Source organism: Panthera pardus, unplaced genomic scaffold (genome assembly GCF_024362965.1).
Source record: "Panthera pardus isolate Hobbes unplaced genomic scaffold, ASM2436296v1 HiC_scaffold_1, whole genome shotgun sequence".
NCBI classification, from domain to species: domain Eukaryota; kingdom Metazoa; phylum Chordata; class Mammalia; order Carnivora; family Felidae; genus Panthera; species Panthera pardus.
In genome coordinates this window covers 38,707,878-38,726,622 of record NW_026526654.1, presented here as the reverse complement: position 1 = coordinate 38,726,622, position 18,745 = coordinate 38,707,878, and positions in this window count along the sequence as shown.

Below are 18,745 nucleotides of genomic sequence, written 5' to 3'. Positions count from 1 at the left end.
TGTTGAAGAAATCCAGTTTACATGGAGATAGTGCTGATTAGAACCTGCATATTCACAGTGTTGCTGCGATGGTTTGATGTCATCATTGGGCAATTACTGAGTGTCCATTATATATAGAATTCTTTACGTTGCAGAGGAATCAGAGAAGTTACGGAAACCTTGATCCCTACCCTGAGGGGAAACAGGAGGGAACTATCATTTATGGAGTATTCATTTTCTACCAACCTCTAGAGTATTTTCATGTTATCACAAATAAGCCATACAACGAGCCTTGAGACAGGCATTATTATCCTTGTTTACAGATGGGAAAACTGAACCTCAGAAAAGTCAGTCATTCAGTATCACACAGCTTATGATAGGGAAACCAGGGTTCAAGCTCTGATGTCTCTTATGTCAAAATCTTGCCTTTTCCATCAGAAAGAAATAAAGCATAGATTTAAACATTTTGCTATAACCACAGCTTTTATAGACAAATATATCAATGTTGAGAGAATGCTAGAAAAATTAACATAAGTTAGAGTTGATCCAGGAAGACTTCTGGGAGACGGTTTTTGGTTTTTGTGTGTGTTTTGTTTTGTTTTGTTTTTTAACGTAGGGCTTGATCCCATGACCCTGGGATCATGACCTGAGTCGAAATCAAGAATAGGTCATCCGTTGCCTAACTGACTGAGCCACCCAGGCGCCCCTAGAGAGAGTTTTTATAAAGCGTCTTGTATGTGTTACCATTGCCCTCCTCTGCCTGGCAGTATTGTTTTTCTACTACTATCTTCTGCCTTGCAGAATCTTGATGCTAATTTACTAACAAAGACTGAAGTATGTCCATTTTCCTGAAATTATAGATGTGAAAAAACACTTTCTGTTTCTGGCTATTCCTATGTGCCCGTATTTTTAAATTCATATTGCAATTTTACAAAACGTGGGCTTTTAAAGCAGAATGTCACTTAAAAATAGGTTATTTCTTAATAATCATAAGGAATAGATTATTTACTCTTCAGGCAAAATGGAGTAGCGTTGAATTCACATCTATACTCGTGATACCCTGATATTACAGCTCCTATCTCTCTTCCTAAATTACCCAAATCAGCAACTTTGGTGGATTTATTTACTTGATTGGTATTATACAGATTACTCACAAATGCTAGTAAATCAACTTCTGTCAATCCTTATTGCATTTGCAGATAAGAGAGAAAGATAAGAACCCATAGGGACAGATGAAATTAACCTGGGTAAGACTCCCCATGCAGTAGCATCTTCTGCGGTGTATCAGTTTCAAAATTATGCCACTGTTGTTTCAGGCTGACCTGTGTGACATGGTCCAGAATTCTGTTTAGTAAGATGAGCGGTGCCACCCTCAACATTGCAGGCTGTGCTACTTTACTTTTCTATATTCTTGTAACGCTGGTTTCCTGCTAAATGAAATAATCTCATCTTTGGCTTCTATGAAATATTGAGTTTATTAAGGCAAGCTTTCTGTCCCTATTTAGGGCATGGTCTCCTGCTGGGCACGAACGAGTGGATTCTAAAGAAACCGACAGTTTGCCTTCTACAGAATGATTTGGGGGTCTCTGAGCTCTTTGGATGATTATCTACAACAACTAATCCATAAATCAATACTGATATTATGATCTGAGAATGGCTTTATTGTATTTTACATATTAAAACATAAGCTTCTGATCTTTTCTTTAAAAAATAATATGCTGATTTATCCTTTCTGAATTCATGGCACGGATCCTAACAACACAAAATTATTTTAAAAATTCAATATTAAATGATCTCCTTGGAGTCAAATGAGAAGTAAGCAACAAGACTAAGCATATATTGCTTAGAAGAGCTGCTGGTTTGATACAATGGGAAGTGATATTTAAGCTGCTGTTAGCTAGAGGTGATTCATGAAATCATTTAGAGAACTCTTAAATGTAGAGGTATCTCTTATAGGTATGTTTCTTTGGTCTGGAGCCAGGCCACTACACCAAGAGCTGAAAAGCCTAGGTCCTATTCACAATTCAGTTGCTGTGTAAACATCAAAGCAAGTCATTACAACCCTGTGCCACAATCTGTGGGAATGCTTACCTCCCAAATTTGTGAATAAGCCAAGTATTAAGAAACTACTGCTTATAATAACGTCATGGCATGTTACATTCCCAGAAACTTTAATTATATCTGATTTCACATCTACCTTTTGAAATCACTGATAATATTAGGCACATATTTTTCGTTTGCACCTTTTTTATTGTTGTTAAATATTACCTTTGTTTTTAAAATTTAGAATTATTCTATGCTGTGAGAATGTATCATTCTTGCTACAGCTCCAGTCCATGACTTATTATTTGCAATGATATTAATAATTTTACCCTTTTTAGCTTCTCATGTTAAACTTTGACAGAAGGTCCCCAGTTCTCATCTATGCTTTCCTTGATTTGTCTTTCTTATTTTTTTTTTAATTTGTATTTTATGCTGTCTTTTCACGTTAGGACCCTACCCATATGGTTTTACCTATTAGGAAGATGTGTTCATATATCAGTGCTTTTAGAGGAAAGGACATTTACAACTTTAAATATGATGTTATTTAGTCATATTTAAAATATTTTAAATGCAAGTCGGGAAATGAGAGGCTGGAGCAAACTTGTTTTGGAAAGGAAGAAAAATCAAAAGAGAACACTGAAAGGGAAACAAAAGGAAGAGAGCAGAAGAGGCAAAGAGGCTTTTGAAAACTTCCTCCTGTCTGTCTCAGCAGCTGGCATCTTTGAGCTTCTTCAACCCCGGAGTCCTGTGCAAAATCTCTATTATGTTTTTAAGCATCCACAGGGGTAGTGGGTGTGTCAGCCATTGCCTATGCAATGGTAGTAGTACATGTAATGGCATGTGTCTCATTCATCACTAGTCTCAACAAAAAGGAAATGTGGCAACTTGTCCCTCGTCTGCCCCCTGTTTCTGCTCTTTTGATGTCTGCTGTCTTTCCTTCTGGGCCTGGGAGGATGGTGTGGGTCAGGACAGCCAGGACAGTGTTCCTGAGCTGGTTCTGTCTCCAAATTCCACCAATCTTGAAGTGGTAGGGGAGGGAAGAGCATCCCTACAATAGTGCCAGGCACATGGTAGGGATTCAAGAAACATTTAGTGAGTAAATAAATAAGCCAAGAGCTGTGAGACTTGTCTGAAATGCAGTTGGAGGCCTGGGGAGGCAGCAACCCTAGATAGACCATGGGAATATCGGGGGAAGTCATATAGAGATCACTCTCAATCAAACCCCATCATCGCCTACATTTTAAAAAATGGGTTTATAATTGACATGATAAAGTAAGCACAAATTCTGTGTACAGTTCAATGAGTTGTGACAATAATATATAGACCTATGTAATCACTGCCTCAAAAAGATACAGGTAATTCCAATCATTCTGGAAAGTTCCCACATGCCCCTTTCTATTTCCTCTCCCTCGACCCCATGCTCACTCTGAGGTCTTCTATAGATTATTTACATCTCTATTTGGATTTCCTGTAAATGGAATCTGGTTTTCATTTCATATGAAAACATTTCTAACTTTTTTCACTTAATGTTTTTGAGGACCATCTATGTTGTATCAAGTAATTTTTTTTTAATTGTGGAGTGATATTCTGTTCATACGGACACATCTCAATTTGTTTGTCTTTTCTCCTGTTGATAGACATTTGAGTTGTTTTCAAGTTTTGACTATTACAAAGTTGCCATAAATATTAAAAATACCATCCCTAACCTTTGGCAAATTTCTAATCTGCTCTTCATTTCTATTGTCATTTTAAGGATGTTATATAGGTGAAATCATACAGTATGTAACTTCTTGGGTTTGTCTTCATTCACTCCTCATAGTGCTCTGGAGATTCAGTCAAGTTGTTGCAAGTTATGAGTAAGTGATCTGTTCCTTTTTGTTGCTGAGTAGTATTCCATGGTGTGGATGCACCACAATTGATTTAATCATTCACCATTTGTTAGACATCTGAGCTGATTCCAGTTTTCAGCTATTATAAATAAAGCTGCTATAAATATTTGTGCATAGGTTTTGTGTGAAGCATAAGTTTTCATTTCTCTGGGATAAATGCCCAAGAGTGTAATTGCCAGGTTGTATGGGTAGTTGTATTGCAAGTTTAGTTTTGTTTTGTTTTTAAATGTTTATTTATTATTTTTGAGAGAGAGACAGAGTGCGAGCAGAGGAAGAACAGAGAGAGAGGGAGACACAGAACCTGAAGCAGGCTCCAGCCTCCAAGCTGTCAGCGCAAAGCCCGATGTGGGGCTCAAACTCACAAACCGTGGGATCATGACCTGAGCCAAAGTCAAGACGTTTAACCAACTGAGCCACTTAGGCATCCCGCAAGTTTAGTTTTATAAAAAAATGCCAAACCATTTTTCAAAGTGGTCATATCATATTCCCACTAACAATGTGTGAATTATCTAGTTTCTTCACATTGTCTTAAAGCATTTGATGTTGTCATTATTTTTTATTTTAGACATTCTGATAGGTGTGCAGTGATACCTTGTTGTTGTTTTAATTTGCCCTTCTTTAGTAGCTAATGATGTTGAACTTCTTTTCATGTATTTATTTCTCATATATATTCTCTTCAGTGAAATGTTTGTTCATGTTTTTTGCCCATTTTTTCATTGGGTTGTTTGTTTTTTTTACTGTTGAGTTTTGAGAGTTCCTTATATATTCTAGATATGGGTTCTTTTTGGATTTATGTTTTGCAGATATTTTATCTCAATTTGTAGCTTGTCTTTTCAGCCTCTTAACAGGGCTTTTCACAGAGCAAAATTTAATTTTGAAGAGATGTAGCATCAACTTTTCCTGGTAGGGATCATGGCTTAGTGGTAAATTTAAAATTTTGCCTGGCCCTAGATCCTGAAGACCTTATCATATGTTTTTTTCTAAGGTTTTATAGTTTTATATTATACATTTAAATTGCTGATTCATTTTGAGTTAATTTTTGCAGAAGATATTAGATTTAGGTTGAGGTTCTTTTCTTTCTTCTTCCCTTCCTCCCTCCCTCCCTTTCTCCCTACTCCTTTCCTCTCTTTCTCCCTTTTTCCCTTTCTCTCCTTTTTTCTTTTCTTTTCTCTTCTTTTCTTTTCTTTTCTTTTCCTTTCTTTTCTTTTCTTTCTTCTGTGTCTATGGATGTCCAATTGCTCTAGCACCATTTGTTAAAAGACTATTGTTCTTCCATTGGATTGCTTTTGTGTTTTTGTCAAAAATCAGTTGTGGATATTTGTGTGGATTTATTTCTAAGTTACTTATTCTGTTCTTTGATCTCTATGTCTATTCTGCCAATACTGTATACTCTTGATTATATGGCTATATCTTAGCCAGAATATTGGGTAGAGTGATTCCTCCCATTTTATTATTTTTCAAGAACGTATGAGCTATTTGAACACTTATGCTTTTCCATGTAAATTAAATTTGTAAATTTTAGAATAAGTTTGTCTATGTCCACAACATAGACAAAAACTTCTTGCTGGGATTTTGATAGGAATGCTAAACTTACAGGTCAATTTGGGGGAGAATTGACGTATTTATTATATAGAGTCTTTCAATCCATGAACATGGTCTGTCTCTAAGTCTACTTTGATTTTTTTAATTTTCAGCATATGGATTGTGTACATATTTTATTAAGTTTATATGTAAGGATTTTATTTTCTTAGAGCAATTGTATCAATGGGATTTTTAAGTGTTTATTTACTTAATTTGAGAGCGAGAGAGAGAGCGCACACATGTGCAAGTGACTCTGTTAGCACAGAGCCAGTCATGTGGCACAATCTCACAACCATGAGATCACGATCGGAACTGAAATCAAGAGTTGGATGCTTAACTGACTGAGCCAACTAGGTGTCCCTGAGTGAAAATTTTTAATGCAATTGCCCTGATTGTATCTAGTCATTATATATTATGTGTGTTGGTGGAGGGGGCAAATAGCTTGTCTTTTATTTTGTAGGCTGTCAGACCAAGAGGAACCACATCTTGATCTGAAGGAGAGGACTACACATCTCCCAGAATTCCTCAACTTTAAATTCATTTAATAACTAGATGAAATGTTCGGATTGTCTTTTTTGAGAAGTGGGTGAATGTGTTCTATGTATGTGAAGAAAAGAGCACATGGGTCTTTGCATGGCCAAAGGGGTAGATTGGGGCAGAAATTGCCTCTTTATATTCTGTTATTCCTTTCTACACAGTAATAGAATTTTCAGAATTTTTCATAAAATCACCCAATTTTTGGCTTCATTTTTCAGCCTCATTTACACTTAAATGTAGCCATGTGATTAAGCTCTGGCCTATTGGATATAAGTGGATATGGTATACCAAGTTTTGGAGTTCAATCTTTAAAGAGGAAGAATGTAGCCATTGTGATTCCTCTTCCATCCTTCTAGCTACCTGGAGTGTGAATGCAGGGCTGGGCCCTTCTGGATGTGAATGAAGGCAACACTCTCCATTCACATCAAGGAGATGTGAACAGTAGTAGGGATATTAGACAAACAAGATGGAAAGAGTCAGGGTCCCTGAAGTGCAAAGCCATATCAGCAAAATCTGCTTATGCTCAGTTTGGGGCCCTTTTACAGGAGCTGAACCCACATCCTAAAGTATAATTTACTGAGCAAGAGATAAGAACTATTAATATTTGGGGGTAACGCTTAGCAATCATTTTTCTTTTTTTTTTTTCTTAATTTTTTTTTTTAACGTTTATTTTATTTATTTTTTATTTATTTATTTATTTATTTTTTATTTTATTTTTGGGACAGAGAGAGACAGAGCATGAACGGGGGAGGGGCAGAGAGAGAGGGAGACACAGAATCGGAAACAGGCTCCAGGCTCCGAGCCATCAGCCCAGAGCCTGACGCGGGGCTCGAACTCACAGACCGCGAGATCGTGACCTGGCTGAAGTCGGACGCTTAACCGACTGCGCCACCCAGGCGCCCCTATTTTATTTTTGAGACAGAGAGAGACAGAGCATGAACGGGGGAGGGGCAGAGAGAGAGGGAGACACAGAATCGGAAGCAGGCTCCAGGCTCTGAGCCATCAGCCCAGAGCCCCACGCGGGGCTCGAACTCACGGACCGTGAGATCATGACCTGAGCTGAAGTTGGACGCTTAACCAACTGAGCCACCCAGGCGCCCCAGCAATCATTTTTCTAAGTGAATATATGGTTAAAATTATATTTTATTTTTGTTTCTCTATATTTACTTTTATTAAACAATATATATGACTGCCTTCTTTGTCAAAAGATGTACAACTATGATTATACTTTTAAATAATGACAAGCATTCCAATATGCATCTACCATAATTTAATTAGCCATTTTCTCATTCTTAGCCAGTTTTTGCTATGATAGATAGTATTATAATGAGTGCATTTTTATATAAATCCTTGACCACATTTTTGACCATTTCTTTTGGATGGATTATCAGAATTACTTGTTACTTGAGCAAGAGAATAAGGCTCTGTAAACCTGACAAATTAATTCCAGAAAACTGCACTAGTAAATGTATGTTTTCTTGTCCCCTTACCAAGATAATTAACATTTTAAAAATGCTTTTGCTATTTAGATATTTGAAAACAGTATCTTCTTGTTATTTGAATTTGCATTTTAAAAATGACCAATAGGGGCGCCTGGGTGACTCAGTCCGTTAAACGTCCGACTTCAGCTCAGGTCATGATCTCGCAGTCCGTGAGTTCAAGCCCAGCGTCGGGCTCTGTGCTGACCGCTCAGAGCCTGGAGCCTGTTTCGGATTCTGTGTCTCCCTCTCTCTCTGACCCTCCCCCATTCATGCTCTGTCTCTCTCTGTCTCAAAAATAAATAAACGTTAAAAAAAAAAATTTAAATGACCAATAAAGGGCGCCTGGGTGGCTCAGTTGGTTAGGCATCCAACTTTAGTTCAGGTCATGATCTCATAGTTCATGAGTTCGAGCCCCGCATCGGGTTCTGTGCTGACAGCTCAGAGCTGGAGCCTGCTTTGGATTCTGTGTCTCCTGCTCTCTCTTCCCCACCCCCCCCCCCCCCCCCCCCGCTCACATTCTGTCTTTCTCTCTCTCAAAAATAAATAAGCATTAAAAAAATAAAAATAAAAAATAAAATAAAAATGACCAATAAGGTTGAATTGTTTTTCTCATTTATATCAGAGCCATGAAATTCTTCTTCCATAAAATAGCCATTCATATTATTAAAAGATAAACTGAGGCACATTAATTTTTTTAATTAATTTTTATTTTTAAATTTACATCCAAGTTAGTTAGCATATAGTACAACAATGATTTCAGGAGTAGATCACAGTGAGTCATCCCCTATGTATAACACCCAGTGTTCATCCCAACAAGTGTCTTCCTTAATGCCCCTTAGCCATTTAGTCCATCCCCCAACCCACAATCCCTCCAGCAACCCTCAATTTGTTCTCTGTATTTAAGAGTCTCTTATGTTTTGTCCATATCTCTTAGAATAATATCCTCTAGTTCCATCCGTGTTGTTGCAAATGGCAAGATTTCATTCTTTTTGATTGCTGAGTAATACTCCATTGTATATATATTCCATATCTTCTTTATCCATTCATCTGTTGATGGACATTTGGGCTCTTTCCATACTTTGGCTATTGTAGATAGTGCTACTATAAACATTGGGGTGCATGTGCCCCTTCAAAACAGCACACCTATATCCCTTGGATAAATACCTAGTAGTGCAATTTCTGGGTTGTAGGGTAGTTCTATTTTTAATTTTTTGAGGAACCTCCATTCTGTTTTCCAGAGTGGCTGCACCAGTTTGCATTCCCACAAACAATGCAAAAGAGATCCTCTTTCTCTGCATCCTCGCCAACATCTGTTGTTGCCTGAGTTGTTAATGTCAGCCACTGTGACAGGTGTGAGGTGGTATCTCATTGTGGTTTTGATTTGTATTTTCCTGATGATGAGTGATGTTGACTATCTTTTCATGTGTCTGTTAGCCATCTGGATGTCTTCTTTGGAGAAGTGTCTATTCATGTCTTCTGCCCATTTCTTCACTGGATTATTTGTTTTTTGGGTGTTGAGTTTGATAAGTTCTTTATAGATTTTGGGTATTAACCCTTTATCTGATATGTCATTTGCAAAAATATCTTTTCCCATTCCATTGGTTGCCTTTTAGTTTTGCTGATTGTTTCATTTGCCGTGCAGAAACTTTTTATCTTGATGAAGTCCCAATAGTTCACTTTTGTTTTTTATTTCCCTTGCCACTGGAGACATGCTGAGTAAGAAGTTGCTGCAGCAGAGGTCAAAGAGGTTTTTGCCTGCTTTCTCCTCGAGGATTTTGATGGCTTCCTGTCTTACATTTAGGCCTTTCATCCATTTTGAGTTTATTTTTGTGTATGGTGTAAGAAAGTGGTCCAGGTTCGCTGTCCAGTTTTCCCAACACCATTTGCTGAAGAGATTGTCTCTTTTGAATTGGATATTCTTTCCTGCTTTGTCAAAGATTAGTTGCCATACATTTGTGGGTCCATTTCTGGGTTGTATATTCTGTTCCATTGATTTAAGTGTCTGGTTTTGGGGCACATTAAATTTTTGACAGTTCAAAATCAGGAGATGCCAAACTGAAAGTGGTTAGCAGAGCTCCACCAGCAGGAGCTAAGGAAAAGGCCTTTATAGAGCAGATACAGAAGCAACCAAGGGAATTATTTAATTGGCTGTATCTTCAGGGGTTTACCTTATTTGGGAAAATCTAGTTGGCTGTTTGTGATTGGTTTTTCTTAAGTTTGATTTCTTAATCTTGAGGCATTTATAGGAATCCACTCTGGCTTTGGTTTTTTTTTGCTTTCATAGGCTGCCAATGTAATAGAGCCACCTTAGTCTAAGGGCCTTTTTGTGTAATTACTTTTACAAAATTCTTTTTTTTAAATTTTTTTTAAATGTTTTTTATCTCAGAGAGAATGAGACAGAGGGCAAGCAAGGGAGGGGCAGAGAGAGAGGGAGACACAGAATCTGAAGGAGGCTTCAGGCTCTGAGCTGTCAGCACAGAGCTTGATGCAGGGCTCGAACCTATGAGCCGTGAGATCATAACCTGAGCCCAAGTCTGACACTTAACCAACCGAGCCACCCAGGCACCCCGAATTCATTTCTTATATTACTGTTGATCCTTAGATAATGATTTCATTGTCTACTTTACATGAATTCCTTTTGTATTGAGAATATTCATTCTTTATAATATAGCATATGTTTTCCTAATTTGTTCTATGTCTTTTAACTTTATGATATTTTTGATTAGCTAAAGTTCTGAATATAAAATGATTTAGGATATATTGGCATTTCCTTTCATTCTTCCATTAGTTTTATGATCAGAAAGCATTTCTTTTTTCAGAAATAAGATATATTTTCAAATTTTCTACTATCTTGGAGGGTTTTTTTTTGTTTTTTTTTTTTTAAGTAGGCCTCACATCCAAGTGCCAAGCCAACATGGGGCTTATACTCACAATGCTGAGATCGAGACCTGAGCTGAGATCAAGAGTTGGTTGCTTAACCAACTGAGCCACCAGGCTCCCCTAAATTTTCTTATATTTTAAAATATTTTTATTTTTACGTGGATTTCTGAAAGTAACTTAAAATGTATTTTAGTGTGTGGTATGAGGAATCTAAATAATTATTTTATCATACATAGTTTTCTCAGTGACATAATTTGATTATTTCATTTCTTTCCCGTTGTTTATGATTTTGCATGATCACATATTGAATTTTTTTACAGCATGATGACTGTAGTTAACACTGCTGTTTGATATGTAGAAAGTTGTAAAGAGAGATGATCATAAGGGTTCTCATCACAAGGAGAAATGTTTTCTTTTGATTGTATCTAGATGAAACGATTGATGATAATTATACCTACTGAGGTAATCTATTTCACAATAGAAGTAAATCAAACCATCACGCTGGACACCTTGAACCTACACAGTCATGTATGTTAATTACTTCTCAATAAAACTGGAAACAATTTTATTTTACATATACTAGGGTTTATATGGCTGTCTCTATTGGTTCTTCCATTTACTCCAAATAACAACTGTATTTTTATTGGCTCTTCTATATTTCAAAAAAATTTAATATAAAAAAGCCAAAGAATGATACAATAATCATTCATATTCCAACTACCCAGAATTAATATTAACATTTTTCACATTTGCATTGGCACACAATTATTTTAGTTATTTTGGCTATGTAACATTTCATCATAACTGGCAGGGCAACTTCCATATAACTATTTCTTTCCAAAAGTTTCTTACCTGTTTTTACTTATTTATTCTTTAAATGAACTTTAAAACTATTTTATTAAGTTCTAAAAATTCATTGAGAGTTTCATTTTTTTAGAATTTTGCTGATAAATAATTTACAAAGAAATGATATTCCCAACCAGAAAAATCACATTCTCTTATTTTCTTGTATCTTCTTTACAGTTCTCCATAGATTCACATAGTTTTTGTCAACATGGATGTCACATATTTTGAGTTAAATTATTTCTTAGTACCCAATGATTAAAGTTTTGGTATCTCTTTCTCCCATTGTATCTTCAAATGGGTTACACACTTTTACATGTTTATTCTCACATTGGATTTGAAGAACCTAGTTTGGAATGGTTAGACACCTTTCTTAAATTATACAATAGAGTGGAGTGGAAGAATGAGATTTGTACCTATGTCTTTTTAATTCCTAATTAAAGTATAGTTGACATACAATATTATATTGGTTTCCGGTGTAAGACATAGTGATTGCACAATTATATAGGTTACAAAATGTTCACTGTGCAAAGTCTAGTTACCATCTGTCACCATACAATGTTATTATGACAGTCTTTTTACTGAGGGTACAAGTAGTCCTTCCATTCTGTTCCATTCTATCACCTTCTGATATTGGCAAAGAGCCTAAAAACTACTGATGAGAACTAGGATATGAAACACAGTGTCAAGTTCTGAAATGGAGAAACAATATCATGAGGACTGGCTTTTGCATTCAAGACACATTGTTTGAAAGACAAAAACCAAGTGGAAGACACGTAATTAATTGCAAAACAATGAAAGAGATCAGCACAATTGTTTTGCAATAGTGATTACTCAGTGGACCCCTGTGAATTGAGTGAATGCAAGATGAGCTTTCACCAGATTTCCTGTTTTTGCTGTTGCCCACTCAGCCCCTTTTTTGGCTGCTGCACTTTTTACTGCTCGTGCTTATTTTTGTTCTGGCTTCTAGATGCCTGTGGCTGTGTATTCACCAATGTTAAATAAACAGTCTGCATCCTCCAGCTGGATGCCCTGCTTTCTGAGAAATGTCTGTGGTTTTATTGCAACAAGTCCTAATGAAACTTGGTCCAATTACATAAACTTATTAAATATTATATGAATAACATTGCCACCACCACTGATGTATGTTGTGATTCACTCCCGACTCGACTGGCAATAAATAGCCATTCCCCCAGACAGATAAGCTTTTGCAGATGGCTACCTCTGTTCCTCAGCTGGCTGCTGTTCCCTCAGAAAGCTGACTTGGCTCCACAGCCGCGGAAACTATAGTGTAACCAGGATGCTGATGAAGAGCAAGCCTGGAGCAGGGCAGAAAGGGGGTCATTTATCACAGGATAAAAATTCTTCCTATCTACAGGTGGAGGAAGGAGATGCAGGGTAACAGCAGGAGCAGAGTTCATCTGGCAGATTTATTTATTTTTTAAACAAATACTCTAGGACTTACTCAATCAAGAGTTGTGCTCTTGAAGGTAGTCAGTCATCTCAGGAGAATCATCGTTTTCTAACTTCTCTTGAGAAATCTCTTGCAGAACATGCCTTCGTGATGGTATTTCATATGTCAAATAACATTTGATATTTCATATATGCCTTCTGCGGAGCCCCATCTTGTTTCTTTGAAGATGGCTTTCATTTCTGGAAATGGCCAAAATTCACTGGAAATGAAATCTTCTGGGTAAAGCTGGTGAATAAAATAGAGCTGGATGTTTGATGATGACTGACATGTGATTGTGCTGTGATAAAGCAGATTTTTATTTGGATTTGAACTGGTTTTAATGACAAAGAAGTTAAACATAATGGCAGCTCATTGGTTTGCATAGATTTATACATTTATAGTTCCTGAGGCTCCTTTTTTTTAAGGTCAGACTCATTTGTAAAAATACATTCTAGGTTGCCTAGTTAAATGCCAGTCATATGATCTGAATACCTCTTCCGTGTCTTGTCAGAAAATTGTGGGATTAACCAGAGCTTCACTATGTCCTTCTTCTGCCAAACCCAGATTGCTTCTCATTTAGTTTGTTCCCTGTCCAGGAACCTGATAAAATGCATTTATCACGTGGTCTCACCCAGTCCCTAATGGAAGAGATGATTTCTGAGTATTAAAATGATTGATTAGTTGTTGGGCCACTTGGCCATTTCAGTGGTTTTCTTTTTCTGGAAAGTTGCAGCCATTTTACATCTTACTTTGCTATAGTTTGACAATATCCAAACTTATACTTATTCTCTTAGGTGATATCACTCCATCTTATTCAAAAGGAACTTAGACCTTCTAAAGTGACCTTGATAAAATGGGAATGGGCTTACTTAACCTTTTCAAAAGGCAAACTGGATGCATATATTATGAAATTCAATTATCCAATGATAAGCAAGAATAGCCTTGAAGAGAGGAAGAGTAGACCAAAGAGGAATCAAGAAAAAGCATTCTGGAAGCACCAACAGTATAATAGCTGCCACCACCACATCCTAAACGTGTGTCACATGCCATGCACTGTGTTTGGGACATTACCCATATTATCTCATTCAATTCTTGTTTCTACTGTATTTGGTAGCTATTTTCCTCCCACTTTCAGGATTGGTGCTCAAGATCACATGGTAATAAGTAGTAGAACTTGGCTTTAAATCCGCATTTTCCTAATTACAAAGCCCATTTCTTTGTTCCAAACTTTATTTGATTTGCACTTTGACTAGGGCTGTAAAAGGTGTGTCGGCCATTACGGTAGAAGAAAGAAAGGACATACTCATTTTCTTCATTTAAACTCTTGGGGCTAGTTTAGAACTTGGCTCAAAATGTCAAAGACATAAAATGCAATACATAAACAGAATATAAAAATGCAATAATAGCTAGGTTTGGGACCCTGAAAAAGTCATTTAATGAAAAAAGATGGAATTGGCCCACACATACAATAGTACACCGAGTGAATTTCCTTATTAAAGAATGAAAGCATTTCGTAGTCCCCATTTTGCGTAATCTAAAATGTGGAAGAGAGGTTATCTTTACACAACATTATGCACTTTGATGTTTCCATTCGCTATGCCATTTTGGCTTTCTGATACAACACTCACTGTATAGTCAGTCTCCCTCTGAGAGCTTTCTTCCAGATCAAAAAAAGATGGAGTAGCATGGATTATTTTGGTTTGTGCATTGCTCCTTCTCTGAGGCAGAAATGTTTGCGTTTCTGCGGTAAGGTCACTGGGAGACTAGCTCTGCACATAGAATTTCAAATATAGCCTTTGTACTCCATTTCTCTCAGTTAATTTACATATTGTTGCTGTATCACCTGTTAGCTTTGCAGAGAGCATACATTCAAGAACAGTAGAAAGTTTGCTGTTGCCCAATGACGAGGTTGAGATATTTAGAGTAGATGGAAAACTAGATCTGGATGAGAAGGATTTCTTACAAGATTCCTGTCCCCTCTCTCTTTCCTTCCAAAGATTTTGAAAACATCAAGAGAGATTCTTTGTTTTGCTTCACTTGATTCTTTGTTTTACATCACCTTTCATAATATTGTTCATCCCTTTCCATTCCTTTCCACTTCTTAAAGCTTATTTTGCATTTTTTTTTTGCCACACTTTACTGTTACGTTGGCCGTTTAGTTGTCACCCTCCCCCATTAGACCACAAACTCTCTCTGTCTTGTTCAAGACTGTGTGCTCAGCGCACAGCCAAGCACTTGACACTTGTGGGTTATTTGTAGGATGAATGAGTGTTAATTGAGTGGTTGGCTTCAATAATTTTTAGCAGGATCACCAACACTTTCCCCTCAATATTCAACTAGATTTTTTTGTTATGAATACATGGTATCTTCTTTAAGCAATAGAATAGTCTGAACACATAAATGTATTTTGCAAAAAGTGTACAAAAAGGCTAAGAGAAGTCGAGAAATTGGGCAGAAAAGGAGCTCCCGTGTATGTAGAATTATCAGCTCCTTTTTGTTTCCCTTCCAGGTTGCAGAGATTGAATTTTCTCCAGCTTACACTTCCCTCTGCAGCTGCTCACCCGTGGGGACTCTGTGAGCTTCCAAAGCTGTGCAGCCACAAAGGCTGCTGAGAGATTATTGCCCATGGGGAAACTGAGGAGTAGTGTGACTCGGGCTGCCAGTGCCACTAGAATTTATTTAGATTTTAGCATGATAATCCAGACACTGCCCACATTCTCAGAAAGACATGAGTTTAAGAGAAGTTTATTCGCCAATATAAGTGAGTAAATCTACTTTTTTCTTCTTTTAAATTAGAAAAGGGTCATACTTAGACAATGTAGATTCTTAGGTATTTGTCTTTATCAGCTTTTAATTTGGTTTTACTTCCTCATATTTCCTCCTTTAAGTCTTTTGTTTTGTTTTGTTTTGTTTTGGTGGAAGAGGAAGGAATGCAGAAAACAGAAAAATTATTTGTTATAATTTTTTATTCTTACTCAGAAGTAATATGAAGTATCTGTCTACTTCTTTTTTTAAAATATGTTTATTTTTGAGAGGCAGAGACAGAGCGTGAGTGGGGGAGGAGCAGAGAGAGAGGGAGACACAGAATCCAAAGCAGGCTCCAGGCTCTGAGCTGTCAGCACAGAGCCCAATGCAGGACTTGAACTCAAAAACAGTGAGATCATGACCCGAACCAAAGTCGGCCGCTTAACCAACTGAGTCACACGGGTGCCCCTCCCTCTACTTCTAATAAAAGACTGGTATAGATGAGTCAGCCTAATTTAGGTCATGTTTATTCGTCAATACCAACATTATAAGCCCATTTAATTCAATTCAACAAATATTTATTGACCATTTTCTCTCTGGGTAATGAGATGTGACTATGTGATCCGAATAAATATAATAAATATATAAATGAAATTAAAAATGAGACCAATTATTTAAGCCATACACACACAAAAATAAGCACATCAACAATATAGATAATATTTTTTAAGTTTACTTATGTATTTTCAGAGAGAGAAAGTGTGCCCACAAGTGGGGGAGGGGCAGAGAGAGAGGGAGAGAGAGAGCATCCTGAGCAGGCTCCATGCTGTCAGCACAGAGCCTAACGCGAGGCTTGAACTCACAAACTGTGAGATCATGACCTGAGCTGAAATCCAGAGTCAGATGCTTACCTGACTGAGCCACCCAAAAGCCCCTGTAAATGATATTTCTAAAAAAATCCACCCATCCAAGTAGAAAACCAAGATCATTTTATGGGAATTTTCCTTTTTTAATTTAAAATTTTCACTGATTCAGTTCCTGTAATTACTATTTTTCTTCCCAAGTCTGTGGGCTGAGTCCACAAGCTGCCAACCCTGTGGGCCTGAGATACTTGGAAAATAGCTAGGATGTTAAAATTTCAAATAGAGTTTGGACCTTCCATTTCCTTAGGCAAATAATTGTTCTTGTGTTTCCAACTCTACTGATGATCTTTTGCTTCTAGAAAAATTTGGAAGAGAATTCCTCAGAGTTTTTTGTTTTCTTTAAATCAACTTGCAAAACCCAAACAAGCTTGCCTGATGTACTAGAATATAATAGTATCTTCCTAAAGACTTCTCAGGAGAGTGAAGTGATCAGAAAGCAACGTGATAGGAAGTACTTGCCTTTCTTCACTTAAAAGACACAAACAAAACAAAAGAATAACAAATATTTGCTACTCCGAAGAACTGGATGAAAGGTACAAGTGGTAAAACTTCATTAATATCGTAAAGCTTGTTAATATCATGTGGCATCCATGATTTCCAGTTATTTGGTATACTTGAAGGATAAAAAGATCCAAAGACTAAAAACTATTGAAAAGTTATAACTTCGTGTGTGATGTATATGTTGTTGTCATGAAATTCTGGGGACATGTTTAGGTACTTCCAATATGAAGTCTGATTCATTAATTGGTTTGTGCTTTAAGAGTGTCATATTCTGCTACTTTTGTCTATAGTCCTGTGAGTCCACGGCCAGCCCAGGTTGGGTAGAGTGTCTACAAACACAGTGGACAAAAGACTAATGTGCTTATGCAAAGGACTAATGGTGTCTGCCTGGCTGAATTGAGAACGAGTTTGGTTAGGAGAGAATGGCTGTAATACAAAAATGAAAGGGCAAAACTGGCTTCATCTAGAAGAATTGAAGAGGGTGGAAGGAGCTTCTACTTGTATATTACAGTTTGAAGTCCCCTGAATTTTTGTGAGGCATCGTTGGTTGGAACTTCTTGTAGGTATTAGTACTGAAACAGCGTGTGGCCATGGAACGTGGGACTGGCTAGTTTCACTGGTGTGATAGATCTGAATCAGAGAAGGCAAGCCTGGATGGAGTCGGCGGTATATAAGGGTCTGTCGGGTGGACTTCCAAAAGGGCAGAGGATCCTGCAAAAGATTCTGAGGGCAGGGGGCAAATTTGGACTTGAACAAGCAGTTTTAGTTCTGTGTTTTAGACTCTGCAAACTCTTTAAAACTAATTTTGGTTTTAACACATATATGATATGCTCCTTTGACTAAACAAGTAACATTTTAGTTTGGCGTCTATTTTCCTTTAAAAAATTGGCGTGGCTGCATATTTTATCATAGGCTAAAGCTGAATTATTCTATTTAAATAGCACCTTGAAAATATACCACTTAAAACCAGACTGTTTTAGCAAATATACATGGGCCTTTAGAGAATTTATTTTGGGACCCAGTTTTATTTCTTTTTTAATCACATATTTCTGCTCCACTGGAAGATCTGCTGAATTTAGACTTCTAAGCAACATGAGCCCCATTAAGTTTTCATCCACCAGGTCTGTTCCTAACCATCTTGTCTTGTGTAGGAGACTTCTGGAACATGTAAACCAATGATGAGGTACAGACAGATCTCTCTCTCTCTCCTTAGTTCCTAATTAATAGATCCAGTTCTGGGTACAAGTGGTTATACAGGAAATATTAATTTTCTTACCTTTTCTAACAAATTAATTTTTAAAATTTTTATTTAAATTCCAGTTAGTTAACATAGAGTGTAATATTAGTTTCAGGTGTACAATATAGAGATTCAACAGTTCTATACATCACCTGGTGCTCATCATAAGTGCACTCCTTAATCCCCAACACCTATTTAAGCCATCCCCCCACCCAGCTCCCTTATGGTAATCATCAGTTTATTCTCTAGAGTTAAAAGTCTGTTTCTTGGTTTGCCTCTCTTGGTCTCTTGGTCTCTTGGTTTGTTTTTTTCCTCATGCTTGTTTGTTCTGTTTCTTAAATTCCACTTATGAGTGAAATCATATGGTATTTGTCTTTTTCTGACTGACTTATTTCACTTAGGGTAACACATTAGGGTAGCTCCATCCATGTTGCTATAAATGGCACGATTTCATTCTTTCTAATGGCTGAGTAATATTTCATTATGTATAGATACTACATCTTCTTTATCCATTCATTAGTCAATAGACCTTTGGGCTATTTCCATAATTTGGCTTGTGGATAATGCTGCTATAAACATTGGGGTGCATGTATCCCTTTGAATTAATATTTTTGTCTTCTTTGGATCAATAGTGTAATTGCTGGATTGTAGGG